Raw genomic sequence first — 20,158 nt, forward strand, 5'->3', positions numbered from 1 at the left:
TGAAACTTTACATGTCACATGTCACAAAAAGTTACCGAAACAGCCGTATGTTTGTCCACAAACAAACTTGACATAAATCTAGTTTTCATATGAGCGTGGGTGGGGTGTGTGTATTTTTTTTTGGGGGGGGGTCTGGCAAGGCAACAAAGCAATGGGGTTATAAGTTATCCCACGAGCGCGAGTGGAACACGGAATTGACCTATCGCTGTTTGCGAGTTAGCCACGCCCCTAAGACAACCCTATGTGTTTTTTTGTGGTACACGAAGTTTTTGTTTGTCTCGGATTTTGCACGTCCGGCGTCCACTTGTATATCATGTAATTAGACAATTCGGGCGATTCACAATGCAGTGCGCCACCAAGAGCTTGCCACAGAGAGTTAATTTTCCCACTGCATTGTGGGAGATGGTCGACAAATTCGCGGCGCGGGACATTTGAAATTGTTCGTTTTTCCGGTCAGTTGTTTCAGAAGCGTACGATTCGAGTATATGTTTTGATAACCCTATCATGAAATCGTCCGAAAGTTTTAACCAATAACGTGTCAGTCAGTCCCGCGTTGACTTTACTCATTCACTTAGAGCTTAGAGCTAAGGCGTTCGTGGAGTGTTAAAAAAGCCCTTCTTATCTTACGCAACAGCATTTGTACAAGGCCATGGTAATTGTCAGAGAACGCCCACCCTAATTGTTGAACAAATCACGTCAGTCAGTAAAGAATAGATCGTATTGTACTTTTCGGAAACGCCGTTTAGGGCCTTTTGTGTGTGGTATGTTGGAGTTTGTTTTGTTGTGAGAGCGATAGAGATAGAGAGAGGCAGAAGACATTCTGACTTGTTCGAGAAAAGACAGAGTTTTGGAGAGCAATCGTGTGCTTGAAAGACCGGTTGTAACTTCCCTTGCGTCAGATATCTGAGAACAGCAGATCATAGTCCGTATCTAGAATTTGGTAAAGTCAGGCCGAATTCCAGCCGTAAAACTGTCCCGGTCGTCTTTGACATTTCCTGGCAACAGTTCGCCTCCCCAAGAAAGCTGCACAGCAAATTACCGTGAGTATATTAAATTTGTGATTTTCCTGCCTATTATATCTAAGTTCAAGTATGTAATGAACTGAGTTACAGCCTGAAAGATTGGTGATAATTACGTTCATTGTGAAATAACGATTATGATTTGAACAATTTCGAGGAGACTGGAGTTAACTATTTAGCAGTGAGAATTTTGATAATATGCAATTGTGAAAATCGAATTTGACGATATGACAAACTTGGATCATAATCTATGAAGATATTTGAGAACTAGGAAGGTTTTGGATTTATATTTATTATAGATGGCCTTTTTGTTGAGAGTATTCCCCTGTCGACCATTACACCGACTGGAGAAGGAGTCGGTACCACTGAGGTGCTGTAGACGGATGTAGAGTATTTACTGAGGCGTAGCCGGCCGAGTCCTGTGAGTTGTGCCCACCACGGTCTTGCGAGCCCTCAGACGCCGGGAACTCCAACGCTTTAAAGTTTGTTAGAAACTGGTAAAAGGGAAGTGCCCGAACTATACATAATTAAGAGAAGTCTGGAAACGGAGTTACATTTGGAAACAAATTGATAGTGTCTGATTGACTGAACGGTGTTTTTTTTTTAGGATTTTGTAATTAATTAATTGAACGTACTATTTATGATCCTTGTCATCGATTGATGTAATAATTTGGAATTGATTTAACTGATTAATTGAACATAAGTATTTTTATGATCTTGTCATTGATTGATTAAATAAGTTGGAAGTAATTCACCTGATCTGAAGTTGAATTGGGAATCTTCTTCCAAGATCAAGAGTGTGATTTAAATTGAAGAATTTGATTATACAATTTTGCTGTACATAATTATAGTGCTCAGAACTTGGAGAGTTGTTAATATAATTGGAAATATAGGTTTTCCCGGCGAATTTCCGATTTTTTCTAATCAGTTTCATTATCAGCCATTCAATTTCGCGTGAGTTTTGCACATGTGGTCAAATTGGGGTTTCTTTTTCGTTTTGGGTTCGTTCAATTTCATTTTAAGGCAGCCAAGATTTTGCTCTGAATGTTCGTTTTCATTCTCGGGCAGCCTATTTCATTTTGGTGCATTCAAGACTTAACTTGTAGACTTAAATTAAGTCTTTGCAACCTTTTGACGATTGACGCATTCAAATTAGCGAACATCTGTGCGCTTGTAACGTATAACCATGCTTTTCGTTTCTTTTTCGTTTATGGGCAATCGCTTTAATCGATACATTTTCCTATTTTTCTCCGAGGTTCATTGCCCCCCAAAACTTGATGACTGTAAAAATTTACAATTTTACAATTTAACTGATAGGCCCTATGAGGGAAACAAGATGTAATTACGAATAAATTAATTGAAGGGACTAAGATAATTTAATTTTCACTGTTTATCTTTTCTACTTGTTCAAACGTTTGAGCAAGGGGCATCTTTACGTTGACGATTTCTTGACGTGCAAGACATCGGAACACCTATGCTTGGCAATGGTTGTACCATACCATCGGGAACATTTCTCTTGAGTTATTTCTTAAATGTTTTCGTGTGCATGTCTGACCAAACACTACCGTAATCACAGGGTCCATGCAAAGTAAGTTTTCAATGCAAACCTTGAAAATACATCTTTGTGTCACATTTAACCTTATTTGCAATAGTTTTTTTTCCATTTTGAGGGTGTTTTTGGTGCCTTCTCCGTTTTATGCTAATGCAAAGTTTCATATTCATTAGAAAACCTTTGATGGCATTCCGGGCATGATTAATGTTACACGGCTATTTCAGCAAACAAAGTTGCTAGAATTTTGGATATTTTGGTCATAAATTTCTTTTATTTAGTGATTATATGATGTGTCAGTACATGGCAGTTGGCCAATGACCAACCCTTTCCCACAAAATGTTTTTTATTACACGGTACCAAATTTTGGATGAATAATTTGAAAGAAAAAACCCTAAACTAAACAGTGTCTTCTTAAAATAACATCACAGTAACAGTGCGCCCATACGTAGTCCGGGAAAGCATGGAAAATGTTTAAAGAAGTGCACCTTTGCAGTAAGATTAACCATTTTTGTCAAATGTGTGGTTTCCTTAAATTTCACAGTAGTAAAGAGTTGCATAATAAGATTTCCTGAGATAAAGTCATTGCACATACCCTTTAATTAAGAAAGAAAGCATCTACAGATTGAAGTCATCAAATGTGATTTACGCTAAGGAATACGGACACGTATGAAGTCTTAAAAGATGTTTGACAAATTGTGAAATATGTTTGCCCATTAATGAAAACGAATGCCCGATCAACCCCTTTCTAATGGTTTAGACGAAATTGAATGAACACTGCGATACTTTTAAAATGAATGCATCTTTGATAGGGACGAGTGAAGCTAACAGGCGATAGAATGCTCGGATAGTGAATTTGAATGATTCTTTTTGATTTTCGAATGCCGATCTGCGTGATCTTTCAATTTCAATCTAAATCGAATGAGCCAGGTGTTAAATTGAATGAAAACTTGGTGAAATTGGCCGGGAAAACCTATATTAGAAGTTTGTTCTTTCTTGTCATTTATTGTGTCTGTTGGTGTGTCCTATAGGATCCGGGGTTACCATTCCCAATTTGTAGAATTAGTCAAATTTTGGAGTGGTGACAACTCATTCAAATGAGCCATGTTTTGTCGACCGTAAACTTGAAAAGTTGACTCTCCATGGCAAACTCTTGGTGGCGCACGGCATTGTGTATCACCCGAATTATTTCACACGTTGCGTTGACACGATTCTAACGCGATTCTACAGCGATAGGTCAATAATGGCCAAGTTCGCGCAGGGACTATAGTTGACCAATGGTTAACTAACGTTTGCCCGAACTCTGTCTAGTCGACGGTGGTTGACTACGCTAGTCGACTATGTGGAACCAGCCTACTGGGGTTGGTTGCTTCGCTGGTAACCAATAGCCGCGCGCATTCATAACGCTAGCCAAGAGCCAGGATCCAGAAGTTTTGCGATGACATTTTGACCAGCGGTTGACTAGAGACGTTCGCAAGTTGCTGTTAGTGCGCAGGCGTAAGGTACGTTACAAATCAACCACTAGTCGACTTATGGTCCTTGCCCAAACTTTGGCCAATGCAGTGCGTCTGGGCCCGATTTCATGGAATCCGTTACGCCGAATGTTGTGCTAACGGACCTCAATTTTGTGCTAACCGAGCTAGCACAAAAATTCTGCGCTAACCTTAGCACAGAATCCTTAGTTACGGGAAGTACGCATGCGCACAAGCCAAAATTCCTTGCTATCTCGTGAAATACGCTTAACTGTTGGCGCGGAATTTTCCGCTATAGTTAGCGGCGATTTCTCGCTAACGGGTTCCATGAAATAGGGCCCCGAGCTGTGTCCCACATATCCATTGATCTCCATTAGTAAGACTAATGGAGATCAAAGCACATTCTACATTTATATAACCGCGTACAGATCATTGTCATTTGATTGATGGAACTCTCATCACGTGACGTTTGTTACTGCTCCCATTCACGCCGCGGCTCAAAAAGTATTTCAAAAAGTATTACTTTACCTCATACATATTCATGATCGAGAGCCGAACTGTCACTGGTCAATTCACCATCACGTGCCAGATGTTATTTTTGTTGTTTACCAAGCGCGCGCGCGAGGATTCGCGCACTGGGTAAATACGCATGCGTAGTAGACTGTCGCACGGGTTACCCTTCGCTCGTACCCCCCGCCCTGCAAACAGGACTCTGGGATACTCTGATGAATTTGCGCTCTGATTGGTTGGATTTTGCGTGACCAGTGACCTGCGCGTCATGACTCTGCAAGGTTTGAAACCGCCGTTAAGACTGATTCATTACTCTTTTATTCCGGTTTAAGAGATATTTTTTTTCTCGTTAAAAAGCGTAATAATGTAGGAAATTCTGTAAAACTTATCTGTGTTGTAAATTTACAATTCCCGTCACTCGCTCAGACTCCGTTTCGAATCACGAACGGTCGGATTGCATGATGCGACGCCAAAAAGTTTGTCCACATGGTCCGCAGTGCAACAGAAATCACATCCAGTATGGAATATGCGCAATTCTATGGGAAGTTTTCGGATAGCATTTGTGCACATTGTCTTACTGCGGTCTTGAACAGCTGCAGCAAGATGCTTTATACATAGGTTATAGGCCATTTCCTTCACAAGATTCTGTGAAGCTCATCTGGGTATCCCAGCGTCCTGTTTGCAGGGCGGGGGGTACGAGCGAAGGGTTACCCGTGCGACAGTCTACTACGTCGGACCTATGAAGCGGAATAAATAAAATTGTATGCCTCATAAGTCAGGTGTTGTGGAGTTGTTATGCAGATATTGCGGAGTTGTTTGGCATGTGTAGGACAGTTCTTATTTGTGTTCTCTATGTGTTTGGCATGTGATGAGCAGGTGTTGGGCAGTTGTTTCGCAGGTGTTGGGGAGTTTGTTGGACAGGTGTAAGCAGTCGTTGATCACGTGTTGGGCAGTTGATGGGCAGTTGTTTAGTTGGTGTTTGGGGAGTTGTTTGTTATGTGTTGGGGAGTTTGTTGGAGAGGTGTGAGGCAATTGTTGAGCAGTTTGATGGGCATATGTTTGGGCAGGTGTTGGGCAGTTGTTAAGCAGGTGTTGGGGAGTTGTTGAGCATGTGTTGGCGAGTTTGTTGGACAGGCGTAAGGCATGTGTTTGAGCAGGTGTTGGGCAGTTGTTAAGCAGGTGTCGGGGAGTTGATTTGCATGTGTTGGGCTGGTGTTGGGCACGTGTTCGGGAGTTATTGGGCAATTGTTGTGCAGTTGATGGGCATATGTATGGGCAGTTATTTAGTTGGTGTTGGGGAGTTCTTGGGCATGTGTTGGGAAGTTTGTTGGAGAGGTGTAAGGCATGTGTTGAGCAGTTGTTTAGCAGGTGTTGGGCATGTGTTGGGGAGTATGTTGGGGAGTATGTTGGGGAGTTGTTGAGCAAGTGTTGGGCAGTTTGATGGGCATATGTTTGGGCAGGTGTTTCGCAGGTGTTGGGGAGTTTGTTGGACAGGTGTAAGCAGTCGTTGATCACGTGTTGGGCAGTTGTTGGGCAGTTGTTTAGTTGGTGTTGGGGAGTTGTTTGTTATGTGTTGGGGAGTTTGTTGGAGAGGTGTGAGGCAATTGTTTTAGCAATTTGATGGGCATATGTATGGGCAGTTGTTTAGTTGGTGTTGGGGAGTTGTTTGTTATGAGCTTGTCTTACATACGCAGTGTGGACTTCCGAACAAAAGACGTCCACATAATGTAGGTAGCACCGACGTTGTGTGGACTTACCCCACGTCCACACAGTGTTTCCCCATTTCTGGAAAACAGGTTTAGAGGCATTTTTGGGTTAGGTTTATCTGTAGCAGAATGAAGAGAAACACTAAAGGGAATCATAGAAAAAAAATTGGGTTGAAAGAGTTTTCACAGTTTGAGAAAAATGAGTTTTTTCACTGGTTTTTCTTAACTACACGAAAGCAATGGAAAGTCCACACTAGTCATGTGAAACAAGTATGGGTGTGTTGGGGAGTTTGTTGGAGAGGTGTGAGGCAATTGTTGAGCAAGTGTTGGGCAGTTTGATGGGCCTTTGTTGGGGAGTTTGTTGGACAGTTGTTGAGCAAGGTCTTCTGTTGGGCATTTGTTGGGGAGTTTGTTGGACAGGTGTAAGGTGTTGGGCAGTTGTTTAGCAGGTGTTGGGGAGTTTATTTGCATGTGTTGGGCTGGTGTTGGGCACGTTTTCGGGAGTTATTGGGCAATTGTTGGGCACGTGTTGGGTAATTGTTGGGCACGTGTTGGGAGTTGTTGGGCATATGTTTTTGGGAGTTGTTGAGCACCTGTTGGGGAGTTGTTTGGCATGAGTTCGGGAGTTGTTCGGCATCTGTTGTGGAGTCGTTGTGTATGTGTTGAAGCATGTGTTTGGCAGTTTTGGGGCATGTGTTGGTCAGGTGTTGGGCAGGCGTAAGGCATGTTGTTGGACATGTGTGGAGGACTTGGTCAGCGGGTATTACTGGGCAGGTATAGGGCACTTGTTAGGCATTTGTCGGGCATAAGTTGGGGAAGTGTTGGACAGGTGTATGGAATTGGGGGAGCTAGGAGTTAGGGGAATCCTTGAGGCGTTGTTGAGCAGGTTTAGCGAGTTGAGGGAGTTTTTGGGCAACAACTCCAAACATATGCATAGCAACTCCCCAACACCTGCTCAACAAGTACCCAACAACTCCCACCACCTGCCCAATACATGCCCTAACACCTGCCCCAACACCTCAACAACTTACAACTCACCAACACATTCCCAGCAACTCCAAAAACAATTGGTTACAGGCAATTACCACCTTACTGACTGAAGGCCTCTCCGAACATGCCATTACCAACACGTGCCCTACACCTTCCCCGACGCATGCCCAACTTGCCCATCTCTGCAACACCAGCTAAACACATGCCCCAACAACTCCCCAGCACACGCCAAACAACTGCCCAACGCCCGCTAAACAACTCACCGACACATAACAAACACCTCCCCAAACACCTGTGTAACCCCAGGGCAGGTGTAGAACAGTGGTTAGGCATGTGTTTGGGAGTTGTTGGGACATGTGTTGGGAGTTTGTTAGGCGTATTTTTGTCATGTATTGAGCAGGTGTTTGGCAGCTCTTAGGCATGTGTTGTGCAGGTGTACGGCATGTGTTTTGAAGTTGTTCGGCATGTGCGGGGAAGTTATTGGGGAGTCGTTGGGTATGTGTTCACCCATGTGATTGGCAGTTGTTGGATATGTGTTTAGCATATGTTGAACAGTTTGTCGGGCAGGTGTTTAAGTAGGTGTTTGGCAGGCGTAGGGTATGTTGTGGTGGACTTGCTCGGCAGGTATAGGATAACTGTAACACCTTCTAAACGCCGACCAACAACTCCCAACACCTGCTCCAACACTTCAACAACTCACAACTCCCCAACACATGCCCAGCAACTCCCAAAACAATTGGCAACAAACAATTACCTACACCTTCCCAACAACTCCCCAACACATGCACTTACACTGCTGCCCTACACTTGCCCAACTACTTCGCAAAAACTGCTAAACGACTCCCCAACACTTGCCCAACAACTCCCAAACACCTTGCTCAATACTCGCCCAACACCTCCTAAACACATGCCCAATACATACCCAACAAATGCTCAACAACTCCGAAACACATGCCTTTCACCTGCCAAACACTTCCCTACACCTACCCAACACCTGCCCAACACATTCCAAATTCCTGCCAAACACCTTGCCCAACAATCGTTCAACAACTTCCCGACACATGCCCAACAACTTCCCAACACATGCCCAACAACTCCCAAACACATGCCCAACACCTACCCAAAACATGCCTCACTGCTTCCCTACACTTTTGCCTTACACCTTCGCAATAACTGCTAAACGACTACCCAACACTTGCCCAACAACTCCCAAACACCTTGCTATACACTCGCCCAACACCTCCTAAACACATGCCCAAAACATGCCCAACAACTCCCCAACACATGCCCAACAACTCCCAAACACCTTGCTATACACTCGCCCAACACCTCCTAAACACATGCCCAAAACATGCCCAACAACTCCCCAACACATGCCCAACAACTCCCAAACACATGCCCTACACCTGCCTAACAACTATCCCACACCTGCTCAACACAACTTCCAAACACATGCCTTTCACCTCCGCAACACATGCCCAACAACTCCCCAACACATGCCCTTCACCTACCTGCCTAACAACTTCCCAACAACTGCCAAACACGTTGCTCAACACTCGCCTAACACCTGCTAAACACCTGCCAAATACATACCCAACAAATGCTCAACAACTTCGAAACACATGCCTTTCACCTGCCAAACACTTGCCCAACACCTACCCAACACCTGCCCAACAAATTCCAAACTCCTGCCAAAACACCTTGCTCAACACTCGTTCAACGACTTCCCGACAATTGCCCAACAACTTCCAAACACACATGCCCAACAACTCCCAAACACATGCCCAAAACATGCCTCACCTGCTGCCCTACACTTGCCCAACTACTTCGCAACAACTGCTAAACGACTCCCCAACAACTCCCAAACACATGCCCTACACCTGCCGAACAACTATCCAACACCTGCTCAACACAACTTCCAAACACATGCCTTACACCTCCGCAACACATGTCCAACAACTCTCCAACACATGCCCTACACCTGCCTAACAACTTCCCAACAACTGCCAAACACGTTGCTCAACACTCGCCTAACACCTGCTAAACACCTGCCAAATACATACCCAACAAATGCTCAACAACTTCGAAACACATGCCTTTCACCTGCCAAACACTTGCCCAACACCTACCCAACTCCTGCCCAACACATTCCAAACTCCTGCCAAACACCTTGCTCAACACTCGTTCAACAACTTCCCGACACATGCCCAACACATGCCCAACAACTCCCAAACACATGCCCAACACCTACCCAAAACATGCCTCACTGCTGCCCTACACTTGCCCAACTACTTCGCAATAACTGCTAAACGACTTCCCAACACTTGCCCAACAACTCCCAAACACCTTGCTATACACTCGCCAAACACCTCCTAAACACATGCCCAATACATACCCAAAACATGTCCAACAACTCCCCAACAACATGCCTAACAACTCCCCAACAACTCCCAAACACATGCCCTACACCTGCCTAATAACTATCCAACACCTGCTCAACACAACTTCCAAACACATGCCTTACACCTCCGCAACACATGCCCAACAACTCCCCAACACATGCCCTACACCTGCCTAACAACTTCCCAACAACTGCCAAACACGTTGCTCAACACTCGCCTAACAACTGCTAAACACCTGCCAAATACATACCCAACAAATGCTCAACAACTTCGAAACACATGCCTTTCACCTGCCGAACACTTGCCCAACACCTACCCAACACCTGCCCAACACATTCCAAACACCTTGCTCAACACTCGTTCAACGACTTCCCGACACATGCCCAACAACTGACCAACACATGCCCAACAACTCCCAAACACATGCCAAACACATGCCCTACACCTGCCTAACAACTATCAAACACCTGCTCAACACAACTTCCAAACACATGCCTTACACCTCCGCAACACATGCCATACACCTACCCTACACCTGCCCAACACATGCCCAACAACTCCCAAACACATGCCCAACACCTACCCAAAACATGCCTCACTGCTGCCCTACACTTGTCAAACTACTTCGCATTAACTGCTAAACGACTCCCAACAACGTCCCAACAACTCCCAAACACCTTGCTCAACACTCGCCCAACACCTCCTTAACACCTGCCCAATACATACCCAAAAAAATGCCCAACAACTCACCTACACCTGCCTAACAACTATCCAACACCTGCTCATCACAACTTCCAAACACATGCCTTACACCTCCGCAACACATGCCCAACACATGCCAAACACCTGCTCAACTGCTCAACAACTGCCCAACGCATACCCAACAATTCTCCAACACAAGCCCAGCAACTCCAAAGCCCCTGCCCAATATCTCCCAACAACTCCCAAGTGCCCAAATCCCAACACCTGCCAAAACATGCCCAATCACTGCCCAGCGCATACCTAACAACTCCCCAACACCTGCCCAACAACTCCCAAACACCTGCTCAACACCTACCCAACAACCCCTTACTGCCCAACACCTCCCTAACAACTACCAACACCTGCTCAACAACTGCCCAACACATGCCCTACTGAAACATGCCCGAACCTCTGAAATCTATACGCCTCGCTCCACACTCTGTCCTCCTTACTCTGTAGTTGAGTGCACTCGTCACTGCGTAACTCGGCACGCCTCACTCTTACTTTGTGTAAACAAACATCCCACAGTTTTAACTACAAGCAACTACGAATTCTAGGTTACTACCTTCGCCATTCCTGAATTCCCGCTAACAGTTGTCCCGCGTGCTGTTGGGACCATCTTACTAGAAAGGTGATACAGACGATGAACGAGCATTCCCGATGCAGACAAAGCACCGCAACATGTTGACAGGTTTCCAACCTTTACAAATGAACGCGAATTGTGAAGTTAAATTGACGTACTCGTCGTCTGAGAGAGGACCAACGGGAACTGATAAAGAAAAGTGCACGGCTGTACGTTTTTAATTCTCAACTGTTTTGATGTGTAGGAGTCCGATTGCCACTAGAGATGGACATATCCGGCATGATCGACATACTGAAGATCGAGTATTGCTCTTTTATTAGACAGACCTTATTTATGTGGTTTTATTCATATATACATGTATATCATAAGAAAGAGCAATATAACGAATGTGTTTGATCTGATATGTAATGTTTAATTTCCATCTCATAAGTATAGTGCATAATGTAAAAGGTCTATTCCTGATTCTTAATGTTAATTATGAAACACAAGAAAGAAGATTCAAAACTTACAGCTAGCTACTTTTATTTATACATATAAGACAATATATTTTGAAATTATAATCGAACCTTAACTTTAATCTCGTATGAAATATCTCGTATGAAATACCTCGTATGTTCCCCTCCCAATATTTTTTTTGTCTAACTCAAAAACCATTGAGCACCTCTCGCTCAAATAACGACTTATCGGTACAGAAATTCATTAACAATCCTGCCATACTCTTTATTTGGCCAAAAACAGTGATAACAGTCTCAATTTATGACAAATGATACCAAAAACGATTGCACTTTTATGTACGTGCAAGCTTTGGTTCACACTCATGTTGTTGCACGTATACAAAAAATACAAAAGTACCATTTGTCAAAATTGCATAGTTTTGTGCACATTATCACTGTTTTGGGCCAAGCAACGAGTATGGCTGGATTGCTAAGGAATTTCTGTAATGATCAGTCATAATTTGAGCAAGATTTGCCCAGTACTTTTTGAGTTAGTTAATTAATTTTCAGATGATAATTTCTTCGTATTGGGCTGTCCTTATGGTGGCTGCCATCTTGAACAACCTAGGCGTTGGTAATCGACAACCCGAGGACACTGTTGACGGGTTAATTAATCGTGAACGGGTTTCAAATACGCCAATGGTCCTGCTTATTTTGTGCCACTTTTTTTTTTAGGTCTAGGCATTCGTCGAAACTGAACTAATGGCAGATAACATAAACCTTATCCGCGCGAACAGCGACCCGAGGCAGCTAAACATCATCGTGTGCCCGGTAGAAGGGCACATGAGGGTTCTGACGCAAAAAATCATTTTCAAAAAAATTGCACTGAAAGGTTCCAAATGTTCCCCCGCGCGCATTATGACGAAAATGTTTACATTTCATTAAAATTGAGGCAGTTTTCTGCATATGCCTTTTTGCTGGGAACATTTGGGTCATTAACGCGCTATTGCATATATATAGGTAAAACGCAAGAACGGAGTTTCGGATGCGCCCATAATAATGTCGGATGTTACGTTGAGCTTAAATCAAGTCTATCAGTGGAATAATTAACAGATTTGGGACAACAGTTTGTGCTTGGCTTAAATTTAAATGTTTGTGACTGAGAAGGCGACGAGTTAATCGTGACAATACTTCAGTTTAGAGTCCCTCACTGATCATTTCCTGTATTAGTATAGGTTTTCTCGGTCAATTTCGGCAAATGAGCAGCCAATTTAATTTTCCTGCGTTCGAATTGAAGCTATTTTGCCTCTCCAGTTGTTACTGCGTTTCAAATTCAGAATTCGGCCATTCCATTTCGTTTTGAGGCATTCAAATTCCTTTAAGCACTGTGTTTAAATTAGCATATCGTCATTCTTTTTCGTGACACACAATCATCATTCAATTTTTAGCAAAGCTGGTTCGACTGGAGATTTTACTGATTTATTTTTTTTTTATTTCGTAAAGAGGCAATCAATTTCGCTTAAAGAGAATTCAAGTAAGTACGACTAAAGAAATACGAATAAGCAGATAAACTGTACTAGGCAACTGTTTCGTATCTTCACTTTAATTCAGGCAAACCTTGTTTTCTTTATTTATGCTTCCAGTAGACTTTACATGGGGTCAATGAGGTTTTTTCTTGTTCTTTGTTTTCTTCTTCATTCTTTTTTTTTTGGGGGGGGGGGGATCTTTATTGGTTAACTGACCAAGACCTAATTTTGTATTGTGTTTGAATTGGGTGTTTCTTTATGTTTTTCCCGTTTTTTTTTTATTGTTTACGTTGTTTCTTCCTCAACCATCAATCTGTTGGCGTGCCAGACATCTTGGCATATATGTTTGGGTATGGTTGTACCACTGCATGCACTTCACTTGGGTGATGACATCAACGCTCTGGATGGCTGCTTGTTGGAGATCGCACCTCCACTGCTGCATGTTCATTCCTGCTTGCTGGGCAGCCTTGTCTGTCTCCGACACGTTGTTGCCACTCAGGTAACCCAAGGATGCGTTTAACTGCAGCCTTGAATGCAGAGTGTGCCATCTCCGTGCTGTTCAGGAAGGGGAGTAGGGAGGGAGGCGCTTCAGCTGGATCACTGGGTTGGCACCTTCAGGGAGTTGGGCTCGCAGGTGAGGCCTTGCATTGTCGTATATGAGGTTAATGGGTTCGTCGTCTGGGAAAACTGCATCACACTCTTGAATTGTGTCCGCAAGAAACTCCTCGAATCTCTCTCGCGTCACAGTTTCGAATGCGATTCGGTGGTGCACCAAGCCTACTTCACTAGAAACAGCGAAGGTGACATTGCAATTTCTCCCTCGTTGTCTGTCGACGACTCGTCTTGCAGCGATCCCTCGTGGAGCTCTACCCTGGGAGCGTCGAGTCCAGACGTTATAACCTGTCTCGTCAATGAAGACTAGATGCGCCAGAACACCATGCTGCAGGAACCACTCACCATACTGGACGCGTTGATCAAGAACTTTTGGGAAATTTCTTGCATCAGGGACGTCCTCCACCCGTTTCAGAGTAATCATCATCCCATCCAAGGCCCTGGCTATGGTGGCAGTAGATACGTGGGGCTTCTCTGGCAGATGCTCACTCAAACTAGCCTTCATTTGTTGAAATGTCAAGACGGGATTAGCGTCAAGGATGCCTTGCAGATGGTTTCGCATGTCATCATTCATCTTGCTGTGGGTTGCTCCTCCTCTTTCCAGCGTCTCTCGCCTTCCAGTCCTCAAATATGTTTCAACAATTGATCTGGCTGTGGACTTGTTGATGTTCAAATTGACCGCAAGCTGAAGGTAGTCTTGCTCGTTTCCCTCGAAGGCCTCAATCAACCTTTCTCGATCTACCTGGGCCACTCTAGCGTAGCGACCACGAGCTGCCATTTCTAGAAATATGCGTGTAAAACAGTAGCGAAAGCTAGTCTTCGAAGTAGTACATCGGCAAAGTGACTTAAAGGGAATATACAACATTTGCAAACATCGAAAAATAAAACTACCAAGTTTTTGCGAAATACCTTAATAGGATGTTGGTAAATGACAGTCTAAAGCATCCTGTAAAATTATGGCACCTGGTATACTGTCATTTTCAAGAAAAGTGGTATTTTTGTATCAATTTCCAACGCTGATCGGCCGATCAGCGTTGGAAACAACTGGCTTTTTTTCAAATACTGGCCCCAATTGACCATTGCACCTGTTTGCAATCGATTACAAACCTATGAACGGGTACGGGCCAGCTAGGCTGGTTCCCTGACCTTACAATTCCCCAATGTATGTAAACTGCTCTGTTTCTTCTTATATGGAGTCAGGGAACCAGACTACAGGAAAATGATCGTTTTTCTTGCTTTTTATAGCATTTTCGAACCCAAAACCTCCAAAAAGTCAGTGTAACTATATTTGCTATATATTTCCAACCCCCCAATTCCATCCATTTCTGAAAATTACAGCAAAAGCAAATGATGTATACTCCCTTTAAGTGCCAAAAAGTGAACCGTCAACATTCTTAAGGAAACAAAAATTTAACAAAGCGTTTTTTGAATGCTGCTTTGTTGAATTGTTAAATTGCATGATTATTTTGTTAAATCGAATGACGCAACAGTACATTTGACTGGTCATAAAACGAAATCGAATGACCCTTTTCAGTAGCATTTGATTTCGCGCGAAATAGAATAGCGTAGTGGTTAAATTGGCTACTCATTTGCCGAAATTGACCGAGAAAACCTATATTACCGTAGTAAAATGCCATTTTATCTTAAAATTGCATTTCTGAGAAGTAAAAGGGCAAGTGGTTTTGTGCCCTGGGATAAAAAAAAAAAGGTTGCCCAAGAAAATGGTTATCACCTCAAAAAAAACCAAATGCTAGTATTTTGTTAAGTTTTCATCTTATATTGTCTCACGATAAGACGATACTGGACGCTTTGCGACGACCTAAGTGTGGAAAGACTTGTATGATACACTTCCACTTGTCAGAATATGAGAAACAGTGTTTCATTGAAATCAATGGATGTAATCACTTTGCAGCACTGTAAGCGATAAGTGGTGGACGGCCGAGCTTTGCTATCTTTTTTTTAAAATAGACATAACTTTTCGGATAGCTGCAAATGATGGACTTTAGCTTTAAATGGCATACTCTAGTATACATAGGCCTTTAAAATGGACAAAAACCAAAGTTCAGTCACTATGCGGTCCAGCACCGGTTTAAATTTCCCCGGATGCCGATGTTGTCGAATCCGTTGAGTCCTTTTTGATATTTTGGGTGCCCTATCGACTCATCAGGTTTCTGCAGTAAGGACATTACAACGCAGAATCGGCATCGCCAATACCATCATGATGGACTTGATCGTCTCTTTCGGTAAAACTTCGATATTATCGCGTGTGTGCTCTCCGCTCTCCACCCTCCTTTATGGGGTCCACTAATCGGGTTCTTGTCCCTTGCCCTTGACCGGGGAGGTTGGAGGTCACTTCGAGCCACTGTTGTAGTGCAGCAGTTAGTAAGTGAGATTTGAACCCATAAAGCGAACAGACAAAGCCTCCTTTGTCTGTTCACAGCTGGAATGTCTACTTTGACAGTCCTCAGAGATCGCATCACTAAACATGGGCTGGATCTGATTCTAGACGCTGTAAGGGATTAACTTTTCTCTTTCTGAAGAGGCATGATGTAAAATCACCACATGTCAGGGCATGAAGGCCGACCTTTGCTTCAGGCTGTTTATTCTCAAGATTGGCTGCCAGTTTAGAGACACCGATAAACCTTCTAATCATCTAAATTCCATGGAATAATATTGGCATTAAACATAAGAACAATTATTACTAATTTGGAAAATAGATGAACATGGCCATCTTTTCATCAACCAATACTGACATCAACCACGTGGTCTAAACTTATGAAATGTCAGTTTCGTGTACTGTTTGTCTCCACTCTGTAAGAAGTAAAATATAAGTCATCATCATTTTAAAAATGAATGACCTTCATTGATATGAGGGGGGGGCAAAATGTCCCTGCCCCCTCTAAAACTGATAAATCGAGACTATGTTGAGAAATACCGGATTTTTTTGGGGAAAATGTTTTTTCCCAGTAGAAAAATTCCTGGCGACGCCCATGTTTCCAGCTCTTGCACAAAACTTTACCCGAAACCGTTCGTTCATTTAGTTCCACTGCGCATGTCTGTCATCACGCGAGGAGCAAGGCGCGGGGAAGTAATCGAACGCACTTAGCATATATCGTATTATTTATTTCGACTCAAAATGCATTATAGTGTCATTTTTGTATTCTACTACAATTATTTTAGTAATAAGCAATTATTAGCTGTTCTCAATTTCAATTGGGAACAGCTCTTGTTTTCGTTAAGGTTTTTTTTTTTTTTTTTTTTTTTTTAAATTTTTTTTCTTCTTTTTTCACTTTTCCCAATAGGTTTTGTACACGTTTTTATTCTACAAGTCACTTTGGCAATTATCTTAAATCCGATCAACTTTAAACTCAGCATAGTTATTAACCATCATCTGAGGATGTATGCCGAAACTTTTCGTCATGCTGACGTCATCACGTGATTTATTATAGAATTTTGAATATTTAATTTTTCCCATAGACTTTGTACACAGAAATTTTTAAAAAAATGTCGATTTTCAGAGGGCATTTTCGACTCTTTGCCAGTATTTTTTTTTCACCAATCTTTGTCCAAGCAAAGACCCTAATTCAAACAACATTGTGTAATGATGACGTCATGATGACGTCATCCGGTGTTTATTTATAGGCAATTAAATTGTTACACTTTTAATTTTTAAAAATGCATAAGAAATCAACCGTACGCGTCCGCAGCATTCTGTTGCCGGCAAGTGGTAGAGTTAGGTCTCAACCTATCTTTATTTCATTCAGTGTGCGTGAAAACACGTGGCCAAAACCGGAAGTGACTTATAATTTGAAAGTGGTAATAGATATGAACTTGCTTTTAACAGTGTTAGTCTCTTGGCTGATAGTATTCTTCAAATCATCTACCGATGACGTCATGCAATCTTCGAGCGCCCTCTAGCGACAGGTTGAAAATTTTCAAAAATGTATTTTGAATAGATGTCTGTAGCGAAGTTTGTCGGAATCGCCTAAATATTGGTGTATATGATGACCTTGACCCACTTAAGACGTGTGCGAAATTTAAGGTGTATGACGTCATCAGACCGGAAGTTATAATGAAAAGACCCTTTTTCCTTAGAAAATTCCTGAGAAATCAACCATGTCAGTTTTTATATTAGTTTTTACTTTAATTGTCTATTGAAAGGTAGGTCTAAAACATTTGAAAGCTCTGAGGCAATAAGCAAACTCGGACATGCCCTGCGCACGCTTCAGGTTGACAATACCTCTGCTTTGAAACATGCACAGGACGTCCACAATGTACAGTACATGTACATGCACGTGCACGTACGTTGTACATATCGTATGTCAGTCAGCCCGTGCACAGCGCACGTGTTGCTTAGGTCAAATCCTGTCCACAGTGACCGTTTTAGCCGATTTCCGGCTAACTTTGACAGAATTTATGTTCATGAATAATCAGGGACGTATTATTGATAAAAACATATCATAATGCGGAAAAGCCCTATGTTCTGTTGCAAACAGACATAGATTTCTACTTATATGTCTATGGGTTCAACAGATAATCAATATTGGGAACAGCTCTGTGGTTGTTCACAACCACAATTTCTAGTTTTAAATCTTACAGAAATGATTGATTTCCTACCTCAATGGGATGACCACACTAGATCAGGAGGGAGGCCGATATGTGTACGTGTACGAGCATGCAGTTGTTAAACAAAAACTGCGCAAACTGTGTAGAAAAATTCCAAAATTTTAACTTTAGTTTTTACTGATAATGGCATGAAAATGGAAAGTAGACAACGATCTAAAACACGACCATTTCTTGAAGACGTACAATTTCTATTATAACGAAGGTAACATAAATGTGACCATACTGTTGCATAATGTAATGAGCAAAAACCCCCAACTCTGACTTTTTGAGATATATGCAAGAGAATAAGGAGTATTTCATAACCTTTTAAATGATACCAAATTAATTCATGTACCCTACTCCCTTCTGAAAAATACAACGCGAGAAAGACCACACAGATTGTCTGAGTGGTTGAATACACTTTTCGAGAAAAACAGCCTTAAAAAAAAAAGGTGCTACGCCACCAACGTTTGCCACTTGCATTATTTATTGGTGTTTCCGTGCAAGTCGTGTATTTTCGCATTTCAGATTTCAACGGCACACTTTGTGGACAGTTTGGGACTATGAAATTTAGCCTTAATGGAAATCATGAGTTGAATAAGGTTTCCTGACAGTTTCAGTTACTTATCTTTTTTAAGAAGACGAGAAATTGGAGTGTTAATTTCATGTAAATACGTACTTCGTTTCGAAGCACCGGGACCCTATTTTTTTATGCGTGAGTTTAAGTTGCACACGTGAATTTTGCATATCCATTTCTCCTCATTTACAAAGATTGTGCAATTCAAACTTTCAGTAAACTTATTCTACTTTACTGCAAAAGTTCACAACCGTAGGTTGCCTGGAAGTATGCCATTGCCATGGTAATTTGAATTGCTAACCTAAACATGGCTCCCACAAGAACATCGCTGTATGTGCATGTAGATTGTACTTTGTATGCAGCACACGTATGTATGTACATTGTGGCTATTTACACGTTTGATGTACGTGTCAGCATGATTGTCAGCATCGTTGCTATCTATCTTGTGATTGATGTTGTTAGCTCTACGGTTTTATCGGATGGTCTAGAAGAAACCTTTGAGTCTTGGTTGTAGTGCTCGAGTCGATGGCCTTGGATGCCGCATTGGAAGCAGATGCGGTTGTCGTAACGTACGAAAATATTGATGGAAGGGACGAAAATATTAATGGAAGTAGGAAGAAGTTCCTTTAATACGCATATAGGGAGTAAAATCAGTTCCTCGCTGGATTGCCAGTGATGGGTGGGTTAGAGCTTGTCAACACGTACCTCGCCAGCGGGCCCATTAGGTTAGTGATAACCGAAATACCGGGAGTTTAAAAAAAAAACTCATCCGGTGTTTAGGCGACGCAGGGACTGGTTTGTGTACATTTGGGTTTGTTTCTAGTTCACTTTATGATTTGATTTGTACCAAGTCAAAATATTCTATATTAGAGAGTTTTGAGAGCCATAAAATTGGGGAATTGAAGAGACATGGTAATGAACCTCTGGCCCGGACTTTGGGGCTTCCAATTCTGAGCATTTTGGATTTCTTTGCTGTGGAGGGATCTTTTTCAAGATGGCTACTTCCGCTTTGGGGAAAATAGGGGTCGTCTGCTTTGGGTGAGAAAATTTCGGAAAGTCAATGGTCAACCCACCAAAAAATGAAAAGAAAAGAAAAGATGACACATTGATCATCATTTTTCTGTGTAGCTTGAAAACCTGTGAGATTCTGAGATATTCTGTGAGATATTTTTAAAAGAATTTTGAAGTATGCGCATTTAGCACTAGTGTCTAGTATGGAGTTTGTTTTGCAGCGTTGCACCCTTATTATTTCGCTTTTGCGAATTTGCTGTTGCCGTGGCCAATTGACCTGACAGTTCTGGGCCACCGTAGCGGCTAGACGCGCCAGATGGCGAAAGATCGACTGTCGGAGTCGTCCAGAACGACTCAAGAGCGACTTTGATTTCAGACGTCACTCTAGTCATGAACTTGAACTCAATGCAAATGTATGTAA

At 42.5% G+C, this 20,158-nt stretch overlaps 1 long non-coding RNA gene across 1 annotated transcript; it reads left to right on the forward strand.

Moving 5' to 3' along the window:
• LOC119723824 lies at positions 1-1,758 on the forward strand. Its single transcript, XR_005270583.1, has 2 exons — positions 1-1,040; positions 1,319-1,758. It is a non-coding gene; the product is annotated as an uncharacterized LOC119723824 (long non-coding RNA).
• Positions 1,759-20,158: the final 18,400 nt, after the last annotated feature.

This window comes from Patiria miniata, unplaced genomic scaffold, assembly GCF_015706575.1.
Source record: "Patiria miniata isolate m_02_andy unplaced genomic scaffold, ASM1570657v1 HiC_scaffold_17, whole genome shotgun sequence".
Classification (NCBI taxonomy): domain Eukaryota; kingdom Metazoa; phylum Echinodermata; class Asteroidea; order Valvatida; family Asterinidae; genus Patiria; species Patiria miniata.